The following is a 12,770-nucleotide window of genomic DNA, read 5'->3' as shown; positions in this document are numbered from 1 at the left end:
AATTGTAAAAGAGGGGACGTAATGAGTGAATACTTTTCTCTAATCTAAATAAGCGGTGTTTGCCGGCCATTGAGCGGCGCGGATGGACAGAATAACACAGCAAATTATCAAAGGCGTGGCGACCTGAGTACCGCATTTGCATATGAAAGACCGAGGCAAAAATGAGCATTGGAATTGACTCTCTGCATCCTCTTAGGTTGGACCTTGGTTCCTCCTCCATTCCATCTTCAAATTTCCTTCCCATTTCTCTCTCCGTCTTTCAGTCTTTCTTCGCTTCGTTTCCTGCCTCCTCTCTTAGCTCCCTCCTCCCTGGCAAACACATGGCGAGGGAAAAAGTTGCCTTCTTACCGCTGCTACACGTCGAGGGTCAATATTAGAGGAGTGAGGGAGACAAGAGCTTTCGGCGCGACCACACTTTGCCTCTCGGTGCCGTTGTCTGCGTCCCTATATAGCAAATACTGTAGATAATACGCCATAAAAGTTACTGTACGGGTGTTTGAGGATGTAGGACGACTCTTTTCTTTTTTATTCATTGACTCATAGTGCATAGCAGATTCTTTTTGGCCGAGTTCAAACAGGCTGCTGCTAAGGCATGGCGCAGCTCAGGGCGCTCCATCACCCTGGACTGGCATCTGCACGTCTCCCACCAAACCTCTCTAGTCTTTGCGTTTGTAAAGTAAGTCCACACTTTTGTGCCACTGTGAGAAACAAGAAATTTTGTTATCAGGAATATTGCCGTTTTTGTTTGGACCTACAGGGTTGTAGGTTACTTAATGATAATGATCATACCATCGCCACCTTTTGGGGCGAAGTTATGATTACTTTTTCCTGATTTGGTCCACGAATCTTCTTTTTTTTTTTTTTTTTTGCGTACGAACTACCGAAAAGAATCAGCAACATTACTCTGTGATTTACTGGGAAAAAATAGCTATTATACACTGGCTCCATTACGCCAAATATATCTAATGCCCATGATCGGATGGGCGGGAGGTAAGTTACATGTTGTGTTGGCTTTGTGCTTTGGTGGTGAGGCGGCGTGAAGGCCAGCCAGGCTTGCTTGCCTACCTGACTACTGGGCGAAGGGCAACACACATACACACACACACATCCAAGCGTGGAAAATGGAATCCAGTCTAGACAAATGCGTGTAATAGAATCCCAGCGAATTATAAAGAGAGTAAGCATAGTGTACAAGTTACGAATAAGCCACGAAGGCTTCAGAAAGAAAAAAATACAATGTCTTGGTGTGATCATTAACTGTGAATTATCATCAGAGGATCACATCGATGATATCCCGAGAGCCATGTATAGTGTACAGATAGCAGATAAGCAGACAGCCTTCTAAAGTATTGATGACAAATGATCACCACTTTTATAAAACTAGCGCATAAGTTTTGCTTGCAGGCTCAATGGAAATAACATAATATATTAAAGTAGGGAGAGCGTCAGCAATATGCACCGTGTTTTGGAAATTCAAGTTGCCGGGAATGGACACGAAATCTTTATACATACACTGGAAGAAAAACAGCAATAGGTATAGGAGCATGATGATATGTGTGCGTAACACGAATGTAGGAGTCTGGGGAAGGTGATGTCGTCTGTAGCAACCCTGTGTAGCTTTAGTCATGTGTTAGTCAGAGTAGTGTTCTGATGTTGAACTTTTATTTTAGATAATCATAATTGTAACAATTTCTTGTGGATACTGTGACTTAATAAGATAGTTGTATGATACAACATGCGATATAACGTACGATTTATTACATATGATATAATATTACAAATATGCCCATGTACAGCAACATCCAGACGCTTGTAGTTCCATTTTATGAGGAAAAAAAATTACAAGGCTTCCATCTTGGAAAAAAAAATAAATAAAGGTAAAGGCTGGTAGTGGAGGTGTAATGATTTCTATGATTTCTAAACAACTATAAAAGAAGGGCAACATGTGGACTATTTCATTAGTGTTTATTTCTCCCGGATGCTTTCTTGCCGTACCGACGCCGCTACGCTCGTAAGCAAACTCAAGGGTAGATTGGACATCGCCACAACGAGACGGCATGACGAATTGCGCCGGACAAGTTTTCGTAAAGGCAGGAACGCGTGCACTTGTTTTTATCGTTGGGGAAAATCTATGTACAGAATCTGAGCAGGAAAGTTAAGAATGTTCTTCAATCTTATCCTCATCAGTTAGAGTTGTGGCTGACAGCGTGGATCCTTCTCATTACTTATTGTTGCGCTGCGAGTACACGGGAGATTGAGGGATATAAATAGAAGACTGGTAGCATTATACGTACTGTGATCAGGGATTTCACTGTGAAGAAGAGAAAACTGCTTTACTGCCGTTGTTGATGGTGCTGCTGTCCTCCTCCTCTTCGTCTCCGTCCTTGTCGTCGTCGTTATCGTTGGCGTCCTCCTCCTCCTCCTCCTCCTCCTCCTTCTCTTTTTCCTTGCCCTCCTTGCCACCACTAAATAACAAAATTAGAGCCTCACAAGGTACCGAAGTCTCCCGAGAGAAAAACACGCTCCCAGACAAGTGTTTGAATGCTCTCCTTCGTCCCCTTCAGATCCAGCACAACTCCAGCAGCGGGGAGGAACTCAGCGTAAGCCTGTTATTACGGCCCTCCTCGCCCCTGATGTATTGATAATTTAAGTTTCTCGTTTGTCTCCCAGGACGCACCCCGCCCCCTGCCTGTCACACCTGTCGCGGAGTCGTTCCTCTACCCAGTTACGTCAGGTTGTTAATATTGCTGCTTGTCCTTCGCTTTTTGTGGTGATTCTTCTGCCTGTTATTGTCTGTCTGTCCGTGTCTACTTGTGTCTGTCCGTCTCTTGCTTAATGCAGCGGTGTTGACTTGTGATGGTTCTACGTACGTACACATGTTGCCTAGATTGGACCACTCATAATTTGTACTTGCTTTTTAGGAATGACAGGATGACAGGTAGAAAGACAGACAAGTGGACGTACGTGCATACACACATACATGAATACATATATACAAACAGATAGGCAGACAGACGGACAGATAGACAGGCAGACAGACAGAAAAACAGACAGGCATACAGACTGAAAGCCAGATAGACAGACAGACTGCTTGACAAATAAAAAGGAGCTGACAGACAAACGGACACTTACACACACACACACACACACACACACACACACACACACACACACACAGATATACAAAAACATGTATTCATATCTCCTCGTTTTGGGAGAGTGTCTGTATCTGCATGTACCGGGGTGCATAATGACTTGAAAAATGTAGCTCGTTATGGCGATAATGTGAAGAAAACACTTACGGGAAAAGATTACGGGGGGGAGTTTTAATCTTAGTGGGGAGGGCAGAAGGGGAGTTGTTTATCTGTTTATCTCTGTGGGTTCTTTTTTTTTTTTTTTACGTCTTAGGAAGTCCCACCAAGTGCACAAAAAATGGGTTACATGAAAAAGAAAGAGAAGAGAAAAACTCATAATGCAACTCCCCAAAGATAATAACAAGAAAAGAATCACACAAGGAAATTGACCAGTTTACTTTCCAAAGTGTCTGATACAGCTCAAGTTGTACGAAGGAAGAAAAGAAGAAAAAAAAAAAAGACAACAAGCGGTTAGAGAGACCCAGAGCTTACCGTTTAAGGCAATGAAATAGTGAGAATGCAGAGCTTATTACTAAAAGGGATGAAAAAGTGATGCTGCCGTTTAACTTTCCACTAGAGAGGTCGAAAGAATAAAGTTCAGCCACACACAACACAACACACAGCACGTGAGGTTAGGTTAGGGTAGGTTAGGTTAGCTTCCATTAGAGAGGTCGACAGAATAAAGTTTAGTCGCACACAACACAACACACAACACATGAAGTTAGGTTAGGGTAGGTTAGGTTAGCTTCCATTAGAGAGGTCGACAGAATAAAGTTTAGCCCCGCACAACACACAGCACGTTAGAAATCCTCGTAAGTGATCCAGAAGGAAGAAGTGTTGGTGAACCCGGGAAGATGAATGATCCTCGCCCTGTTTCATGTTGTGGGACTCGTTAATAATGCTTTCCGATGATAATGAGACGCCCGACAGGTGGCAGCTGACTCGTGACTTCCGGCTCCTCAGAACACGGCGAATTTATGTACGTACGCATTCAGATACATTATGGTGGTTTGAAGTGTGACCATTCTGCCTTGGTGAAGATAAGGTGGAAGTGCGTAGCTTTGCTTTTCTAATGTAGGCGTGTTTTAGAAAAGTGAGGTATTTGTTATTGTCCAAAAGAAGTTGAAAGAGAAGAACAAGAACAAGAAGAAAAAAAGACCAAGAACAAGGAAATGTAATAATGGTAACAATGATAATAATGATAATAATAATAATGATAATAATAATGATAATGATAATGATAATAATAATAATAATAATAATAATAATAATAATGATAACAGTAATGATAATGATGATAAGAACAAGAACAAGAACAAGAAGAAGACGAAAATGAAGAAGAAGAAGAAAAAGAAAGAAGACGAAGATGAAGAAGAAGAAGAAGAAGAAGAAGAAGAAGAAGAAGAAGAAGAAGAAGAATAACACGTTTAACCTCTCTCCCTCTGCCCTGTCCGGCACATCCGCATTCATCACCATTTCCGCTGGCCTGCCATTTCGCGCTGTTTCTTCTTTTGTTCACTCGCATTGTGTCAAAAATATTACATGAGATGATCCTTTTTTTTTTCTTCTTTCTTCTTTTTCTTTGGTAATCTCTGAAACTTTTTCTTATGTGTCATTTGTCGGAGATGTTATACAAAAGTTTAGTGTTTTTTTTCTTTCTGTTGTAATATCTCTGCATGTCAAAGATGTTAATGTGAAAGAATTCCGTTTTTTTTTTCTTTCCTTGGTTATCTGTAATTTTCTGCTGCATTCGTCCAAAATATTAGATTCAAGAATTCAGCATTTTCTTCGTTAATCCTTGTCACTTTTTTTTCTCTACGCTCCTCGGAGACTTCATACAAAAAAATCCTACTTCCTTCTCCGGCATTCGCTGTAACTTTCCCCTTCATTTATCGAGAATGTTATATAAAGGAATCCCGTCTTGTTTTCCTCGTTGATCGCTGTAACCTTTCCCGATGGTGCCATTGTCCAGCGAGGGCGGCCGTGCACCTCTCGTCAGCCTGACATTTAGTACCAGCGTGATCGGCTTTCCGTCACAGCGCCCATCAAACAAATCCATTACAGAGGAGGAGGTCTGGCCATTTTTCAAGTGGGTGATTTGGAGGAGCGAGAGTCATGGATGAAGTGGAGACTAGGAAATGATAGGAGGCCGTCCAGGGTGACTCAACGATACTGCAGATGAGATTACGCGTTTGGCTTTGACTTGTATTATTTCTTTTTTCTCCGAGACGAACTGTGCGTCGTTAACAAGTCGAGAAAGAAATATATCGTGGGGCTGATCAGAAAATCCCGCCTGGACGTGAAATGACGATGACTTGCCTGGTTTAGATTTAAGGTGGTGGTAATTGCAACAATCCGACGAGCAAGGGGCGTTAAGTAGAGGGTCGGTGGGCCATTACCGGGGTAATCCAAGAGCTGTCACCCACTGCAGGAATAAGAGACGCCTGGTAGGAAAGGGTGAAAAGCTACAGGGGATGAAAGGTAGGGGAGTAAAGAAGAGAACTGAAAAAATAGGGAGACAGGTGAAGATGCTGAGAGGTAGAGGGAGGAAAAGGGAGGAAAAGAAAAAAAAAAGAAAAATTAATGAGAGTTAAGAAAGCTGAGAGATAAAGTGAGGGAGAAAGAAAGAAAGGAAAGGGAGATGCAGAGTATGTGAGGAGGCAGGTAAAGAAAAATAATGAAATAAAGAAGAGCCAAGCGTGGGTATTGCGACAAGATAAGGAAAAACGGCAAGCGAAGGTCACGGGTGCATCTAAACACATCCGTAGGAATAAATAACCTCACAATTTAGTGGTTTTATTCATAAGCTTACACCACACACATATATAAACACACACACACACACACACACACACACACACACACACACACACACACACACACACACAAAGAGGGTCAGGCGTAAACTTACATTCACACATGTGTTCTAAATGTATAACTCCATTCTCTCTACGTCGCAGGATCTGGCGTTCCATTTGCCTGTTGTGGGTCGCGGCTGTAGCTGACGGCCTTAATCTGAATAGAGGCAAGGTACTTTTTTTTTTTATTGTGTGTGTGTGTGTGTTGTGGCATGTAGTGTAAATGTACGTGTTGTGAGGCGCGCATCACCCTGGCAGTCCACTCTCCTGAAGGTCAGATGGATGGATGGCGTGTTGCTGATTGTGGGGCGCCTGATGGCAAGTGAAAATAGGTCTTTACTGGAACCCGCGACAAGCATGTATGCATGTACGCACTCACACACACACATACACACATACATACACACACACACACACACACACACACACACACACACACACACACACACACACACACACATCATGAGTCTCTCCCTCGCCAGTCAAGGAGTCCCTCTCCTCCCAGTGTATTCCTGCAGCTATTTCGTCGAGAGATACGAAAAAAAAAAAAAACTGGTATTGTAACACACTGCATGTTTCTCTAATAGGAAACACCAAAGAAAACCCGCAGTATGTCTTATTTGTTTGAAGCACGCGTTGTGTTTCTGCGTACGAGAAACAGGAGTCGTCTCGAGTTGGTAATGATGGATAAGGTACTAGATGTTTCTGTCCTCTGGCTGTCAGCACTTACTGTACCAGTGTTTTCAGTCTAATATCCTTGTCACATCAATACCCACGCATCAATATCCAACACTCCCTTTTCATCTGACATCCTCGCCTTACTCAATTCTCCCCTCCCAATATATTTTATCTCACATCCTTTTGTTATCGATCCCATTTTCTTTCTATGTACGTACATTGTATGATATAAACTGTTCTATTTTTTTCTTAGATCCACAAACTCTTACTTACACTTATTTGATTAATTTTATGCCATCGTATCTCTTCAGTTTTACTTCTTTTTTTTTTTTATCACTGTTACATTTCCTAATGATATAAGAAAAAAATGTAACGACCAAGTGATCTTGGACTTGCTTCAAGAAAAAAGATGAACATATATATTTAAAAAAGGGAGCACTGAACAAGACTACCAAGGTGGGCCCACTCACTGCCTCGCGATGGCAGCCTCCAGGTTGCATGTTTGGGCTCAGTTAGTGCTCGCTTGGCTGCACTACGGGCGCCTCATTAGCTCCTCTCCCTCGGCGTGAACTCTGCCTTGATAGCACGACCTTATTTATACCAACCAGATCTCGATTGAGGGCAAAGGTGGCCTGCTGTCTGTACCAAGAGAAATTCTCCAGGAGTAAAATTATAAGCTATATATTAGTTCAACTTCACTTCACCCTCTCATCTCATTTTCTTTCTTAACGTTATTTCCTCAGTCCTCCTACCACTCTCCTTGCATCCCCCGGCAGTCAGTCCTTCTCCCGCGACCTTTACTCCTCATCTCTCCATCTCTACCTGCAGCGCCTCCCCCTCCCCTACTCCTCTATCCCTCCTCCCGGTCCCTTGTAGCCCATCACTCATTGCCGTGCGCGAGAAGAATCACCTTTATTCGATATTTGGCCAGGTCATATCCATAACCCAATTGATGTGCTGACAGGTACGGTTAAGTGGAGGAGGAGGAGGAGGAGAAGGAGAAAGAGGAGAACGATGGTGAAGGGGATGATAGGAGGGAGGAGAGTTTGAGAAGTAAGTGTAGGAGGAGGAAGGGGTAGAGAGGGAGGGGAGTGGAGGTGGATGCTCTCGCTGATCACCATGTACCCTTCCCGTGCGTGTTGCTTGTGATAAGAGACGAGCTTCTCAAATTAAATTACCTGACAATATGGGATAGACTAGTGGTGGTGGCGGTGGTGGTGGTAGTGGTGGTGGTGGTGGTGGTGTTTTTGCTGTTGTTGCTACTACTCCATTCCTGCTGCTGCTGCTGCTGTTACTGCTACTGCTACTACTACTACTACTACTACTACTACTACTACTACTACTACTACTACTACTACTACTACTACAGCTAAGGTAGTGTTAGTAGGGATGGTGGTGATGGTAATGGGTTTGATTATGATATTGAAGGTGGCGGTATTATTATTATTATTATTATTATTATTAGTAGTAGTAGTAGTAGCAGTAGTAGTATAATAAGTAATAGTAGCGGTAGTTGCAGTGTCGGTAGTAGTGTGTGGTGGTGGTAGTGGTAGTGGTTAGGGCAGTGGTGGTGGTATTGGTGGTGGTAAGAATGGCTGAATGTACTATTGTAGTGTTGGTGATGGTGACAAGTGGCGGTGGTGGTGACGGGAGTGGTAGTGGCTGCAGTGTTGGTAGGGACAGTGGTGATGGTGGCTGCAGTGATGGTGATGGCGGTGGTGTTGGTGGCGGTGGGTGAGGCAGCGGCGAGGATCATGAATAAATGCTTCAGAAATTGCTCCTCGAAGTCTTGATTCATTGATCCAGATACTTCCCGGGCACTTCCATCACCATTAAAGTCTCGTATGCTGCGTTTTAACTTTTTGCCCGTGGAGTGTAACTAAATATGTCTAGGTGTATTTGATTTAGCAGCCCCGAGAAAATTTGATACGCAATTACTATTCATGAATATGTTTAAGACAATGGGCCGCTTATGAATTATATTACACAGGATCCTGCCAGCGAGCCCTCCTTTACTGCGCTCTATTTATTAAACAATCAAATTTTACGCTAGTTTGTACCATAATTCAGGCAATTAAACACCACTGCCCTCTCCCATTATCATCCATTTCCTGACTAATTCAACCACTACACGAGGGCGAGGCGTGCACCAGATGAGGCAAAGATGAGGCGCAGCGATTGTCTGTTTCTTACCGCAGGCACCACCACCACCACCACCACCACTACCACCACTGCCACCGACCACCGGGCTAGCTCCTGCTTCGGTGTTGCTTACTGTAGCGGCGGATTATTATATAGCACCAAGTGGCCTCGTTCCCGCCTCATTTCCATTATAATGCTTGGCACGGAGGAAAAAAAAATGAAGAGAAGTTGAAGTGTAAATATTGGACACTCGCTTGAAAGTTTTGGAGTGTCTTATTTTGGGAGGCTTCGTGCGGGTAATAAATTGTTTTCTAGTGTGTGTGTGTGTGTGTGTGTGTGTGTGTGTGTGTGTGTGTGACTTGCATGGAGAGGGTGGTGCTGGTGGGTAGTGCAAGATGACCCAGTAAGTGGAGAAACCGCAGACCACCTTGCCGGGTATTAAAAAAAAATAAAAACAAAAAAGATTAAGCACCGCTGGGTTGGAGGTCCAGTCCGGCTTGTCTGTGCTTTATAACTAACTAACTGCTGTGTCGTTCTGTCCGCATGTTTCTCCTCTTTCTGTTTCTCCACTTCTTCTTTTACTAGACTTTCTTATGTTCGCCTCATTTCCTTGTGTTATCATGTTGCCTCTTATTATTTTTTTCTTCAATTATATGTTTCTCATGTTCTTTTTCTCTTTTTTTTCTTCATTACCTTAATTTTTCCTCATTGTCTTTATATTTCTTCTTTTATTCTCTGCACTTTAGATTTTTATTCTTCATTTCGGGTATTTTTTTTGCTCATTTGCTTCACCAGCGAGTATTTTTCATTGTTCTTGCTTATCATCTCATGGACTGGTCTCTCTTTACGCTCTTTTTTTCCTCACTTCCTTCCATCTTTTATTTCTTCCTGTCTGCCGTCTTCCTTTTCATTCTTCCTTCCCTCCTTTCTTCCTTCCTTCCTTCTTTCTTTCCTTCCTTCCTTTCTTCCTTCCTCCCTTGTTTCCTTCCTTCCTGCCCTCTTTTCTTTAATTCTTTTCCCTCCACTTCCTTTCTTTCCTTTTTCTTTCCTTCTTTCCTTCCTTTCTTCCTTCCTTCATTCATTCCTTCATTATTTCCCTTCTTCCTTCCTTCCTTCCTTCCTTCCTTTATTCATTAATAAATTCTTTCTTTCCTTCCCCCTCACCTTTCCTTCGTTCGTCCCTTCTTCCTTCACTGACACACACACACACACACACACACACACACACACACACACACACACACACACACACACACACACACACACACACACACACACACACACACTCCTTCACATGACCATGTAAACAGAATATCTCATGCAATTCAATTTAGGTACATTAATTTCTTCCTTAGTTTCTTCATTCATTCCTTTTAATTTTTCACCTAAATGTACAAACCTCACCTGCGAACCTAAAGATTTGGAATGTCACACTTTCTTACGCTCCTAAAATCAGCCTTGAACTCTATAGAGGCGGTAGGATTGCATTGATCGAGCGGCAGCCGTCTCCTTCAGAAGCCAGAGTAGGTGGTGAACGGAAGTCATCAGGGCAACGCGACAGGAACAGCTACCCGCATTACCAATTGCCGGAATAGGTGTGACGAGGAAGTGCTGCAGGTGACTCTGGCAGGTCTGATTTAAGGGGAAGAAAGGAGTGTAATTTTCCTTCCCTTTTCAATATCACGTGGCACCGAGAAATGGCTCAAAGGAGGGAAGGAAGGAGGGGCTCTATGGTTGAGACTAATGGCGGAGGGTCAAGGTGTCCTGCCTCTAAACCTTTACCTTCCTCACCATTGTTTCAGTTACCGTGTGTGTGTGTGTGTGTGTGTTTGTGTTGTGATCGATGGAAGGTAATGTGAGGGTTAGAATAATGTACAATTACTCATGGTACTGTACTAGATCTTGTTTATGGTTGTCATATGTGTGTGTGTGTGTGTGTGTGTGTGTGTGTGTGTTTTTTTTTTTCTTTTTTATGTAGGAAGGATACTGGCCAAGGGCAACAAAAATCTAATAAAAAAAAAATGCCCACTGAAATGCCAGTCCCATAAAAGGGTCAAAGCAGTGGTCAAAAATTGGTGGATAAGTGTCTTGAAACCTCCCTCTTGAAGGAATTCAAGTCATAGGAAGGTGGAAATACAGAAGAAGGCAGGGAGTTCCAGAGTTTACCAGAGAAAGGGATGAATGATTGAGAATACTGGTTAACTCTTGCGTTAGAGAGGTGGACAGAATAAGGGTGAGAGAAAGAAGAAAGTCTTGTGCAGCGAGGCCGCGGAAGGAGGGGAGGCATGCAGTTAGCAAGATCAGAAGAGCAGTGTTTGTGTGTTTGTATGTGTCAGGGGCAGTTTTAGTAGCGTCTGGCGTCCGCACACTTCACGTAGATGTTTATATGAGTGTTTTATTGATCAAAACAACTCACGCGTAGGTACACACATACACACACACACACACACACACACACACACACACACACACACACACACACATACACATACACATACACCCATGAATACTGTTCGGTTGACATGCAGGTTGGCTTCATTTTAGGTTAGGATGTCATGGAGCAAGTATTCCTCTAGTATGTCATTTTGAATACCTCATCATCTCAACTACTTCCTTTTGGGGATCCTGGACTCGTCTTTGTGCAGTGCCTTAGTTGAGAGCGTTCACTGATCTCGGTGCAGTGCTGAAGAGCGACATGGACGTCTCGAGGCACGCGTTGATGGATCTCCGGAATTCCAAGCTTTTTTTTTAATATCCAGCGCATGAGAAACACAGGCATTGACCATTGTTGCCTCGACGAATATGTTAGTAAGGAATTATATATGAAGGAATTTGTTTTTGATAATATAATCGATGTCGTTTTTACGTGTAACCAGTTCGAGGATGGCCGCTGATTCACTGGAAGAGAGGTGAAAACCGAGGCTAAGCGCCGCCTGCTGCGTGTCTTCCACTTCCCGTGCCTGTTCGCTGCAAAGGTGTATTGCAAGTGGATATGAAATAAAGCCTGTAATAGGGCACTTTGTACTTTATCTCTCGTCATGCGTTGTCGCTGCCCCCTGGTGCGTGGAGGGATGAGGGGCGTGGGAGCCTGACCCGGCATTTGTCTAAAACAAACAGTGGACGGTCGGCGAGAACTGGGGAGGGGGGAGAGGAGGGACGAGGGACGTGCCCAGTGAGAGGAATGCTCAGTCTGGCGGTCGGATAAAGCATACTGGAGAACGTGTCATGGGCGAATGAAAATAAAAGAATATAAAGTACATCTATAAAGACAATATTGCGGCTCTAAACGTACTATTAGCGAGTAGCGAGAGTTCCGTCAGTTGCCTGCCACCTACTGTAACAAGAGTTGGCGCACAGGATGTGAACTCATACATAAACGCCTGAAATATGTTCGTCATTTATCTTGTTGCGCGCGTTCGTAGGGAAGGAAGGTTCCCGCCCCCTGATGAAGGAACCGAGAGTACCTGAGGGGCGGCAGTGTCCCTGACGAGGAAGGTAAATACAAAGCCGCGTCTGGTCCAAAACTGGTAATATTTTAGGTGTAATTGTGTATATTCTCTCAGCATTATCGGCCGCTCTTATCTTCATGCACCAGTTGCCTTCCTCCTCATGGCGGTCTTGTCAAAACGCTTCATCTTGGTGGCTTAACTTTCTGGTTCCGTCACGTCAGTCTTTATTTATTCTCCATTTCACTTAACACATTCGCAAACACTTTGCTTTCACCTGCTTGTCTAATTATCGCATCCGCTTACCATTTCCACGCACTTCCTCATTCATCATCTCTTTAGCTTCGCCATGTTTCATCTTATTCTTTTCCTCCCCCCAGTCTCTCTCCCTTCGCCTCCTGCCCTCGCCCCTCTCTCGCCTCCCTCAGCGTCCCATCATGCCGAGAACACACACCGTAAATCACTGTCAGAGCGCACATCTTTTACACTCAGTCTCTCTTTACTCTCCTTAG

General features: G+C 43.6%; 1 long non-coding RNA gene across 3 annotated transcripts in view; it reads left to right on the top strand.

The window, feature by feature from the left end:
* The window catches only part of LOC135116117 (uncharacterized), a 259,797-nt gene that overhangs the window by 53,831 nt on the left and 193,196 nt on the right, over nt 1–12,770 (top strand). The window lies entirely within an intron of this gene.

This window comes from Scylla paramamosain, chromosome 1 (assembly GCF_035594125.1).
Source record: "Scylla paramamosain isolate STU-SP2022 chromosome 1, ASM3559412v1, whole genome shotgun sequence".
In the NCBI taxonomy this organism is placed as follows: domain Eukaryota; kingdom Metazoa; phylum Arthropoda; class Malacostraca; order Decapoda; family Portunidae; genus Scylla; species Scylla paramamosain.
The sequence above is the reverse complement of the archived record's forward strand: the minus strand, read 5'-3'. Positions and strand labels throughout refer to the sequence as shown.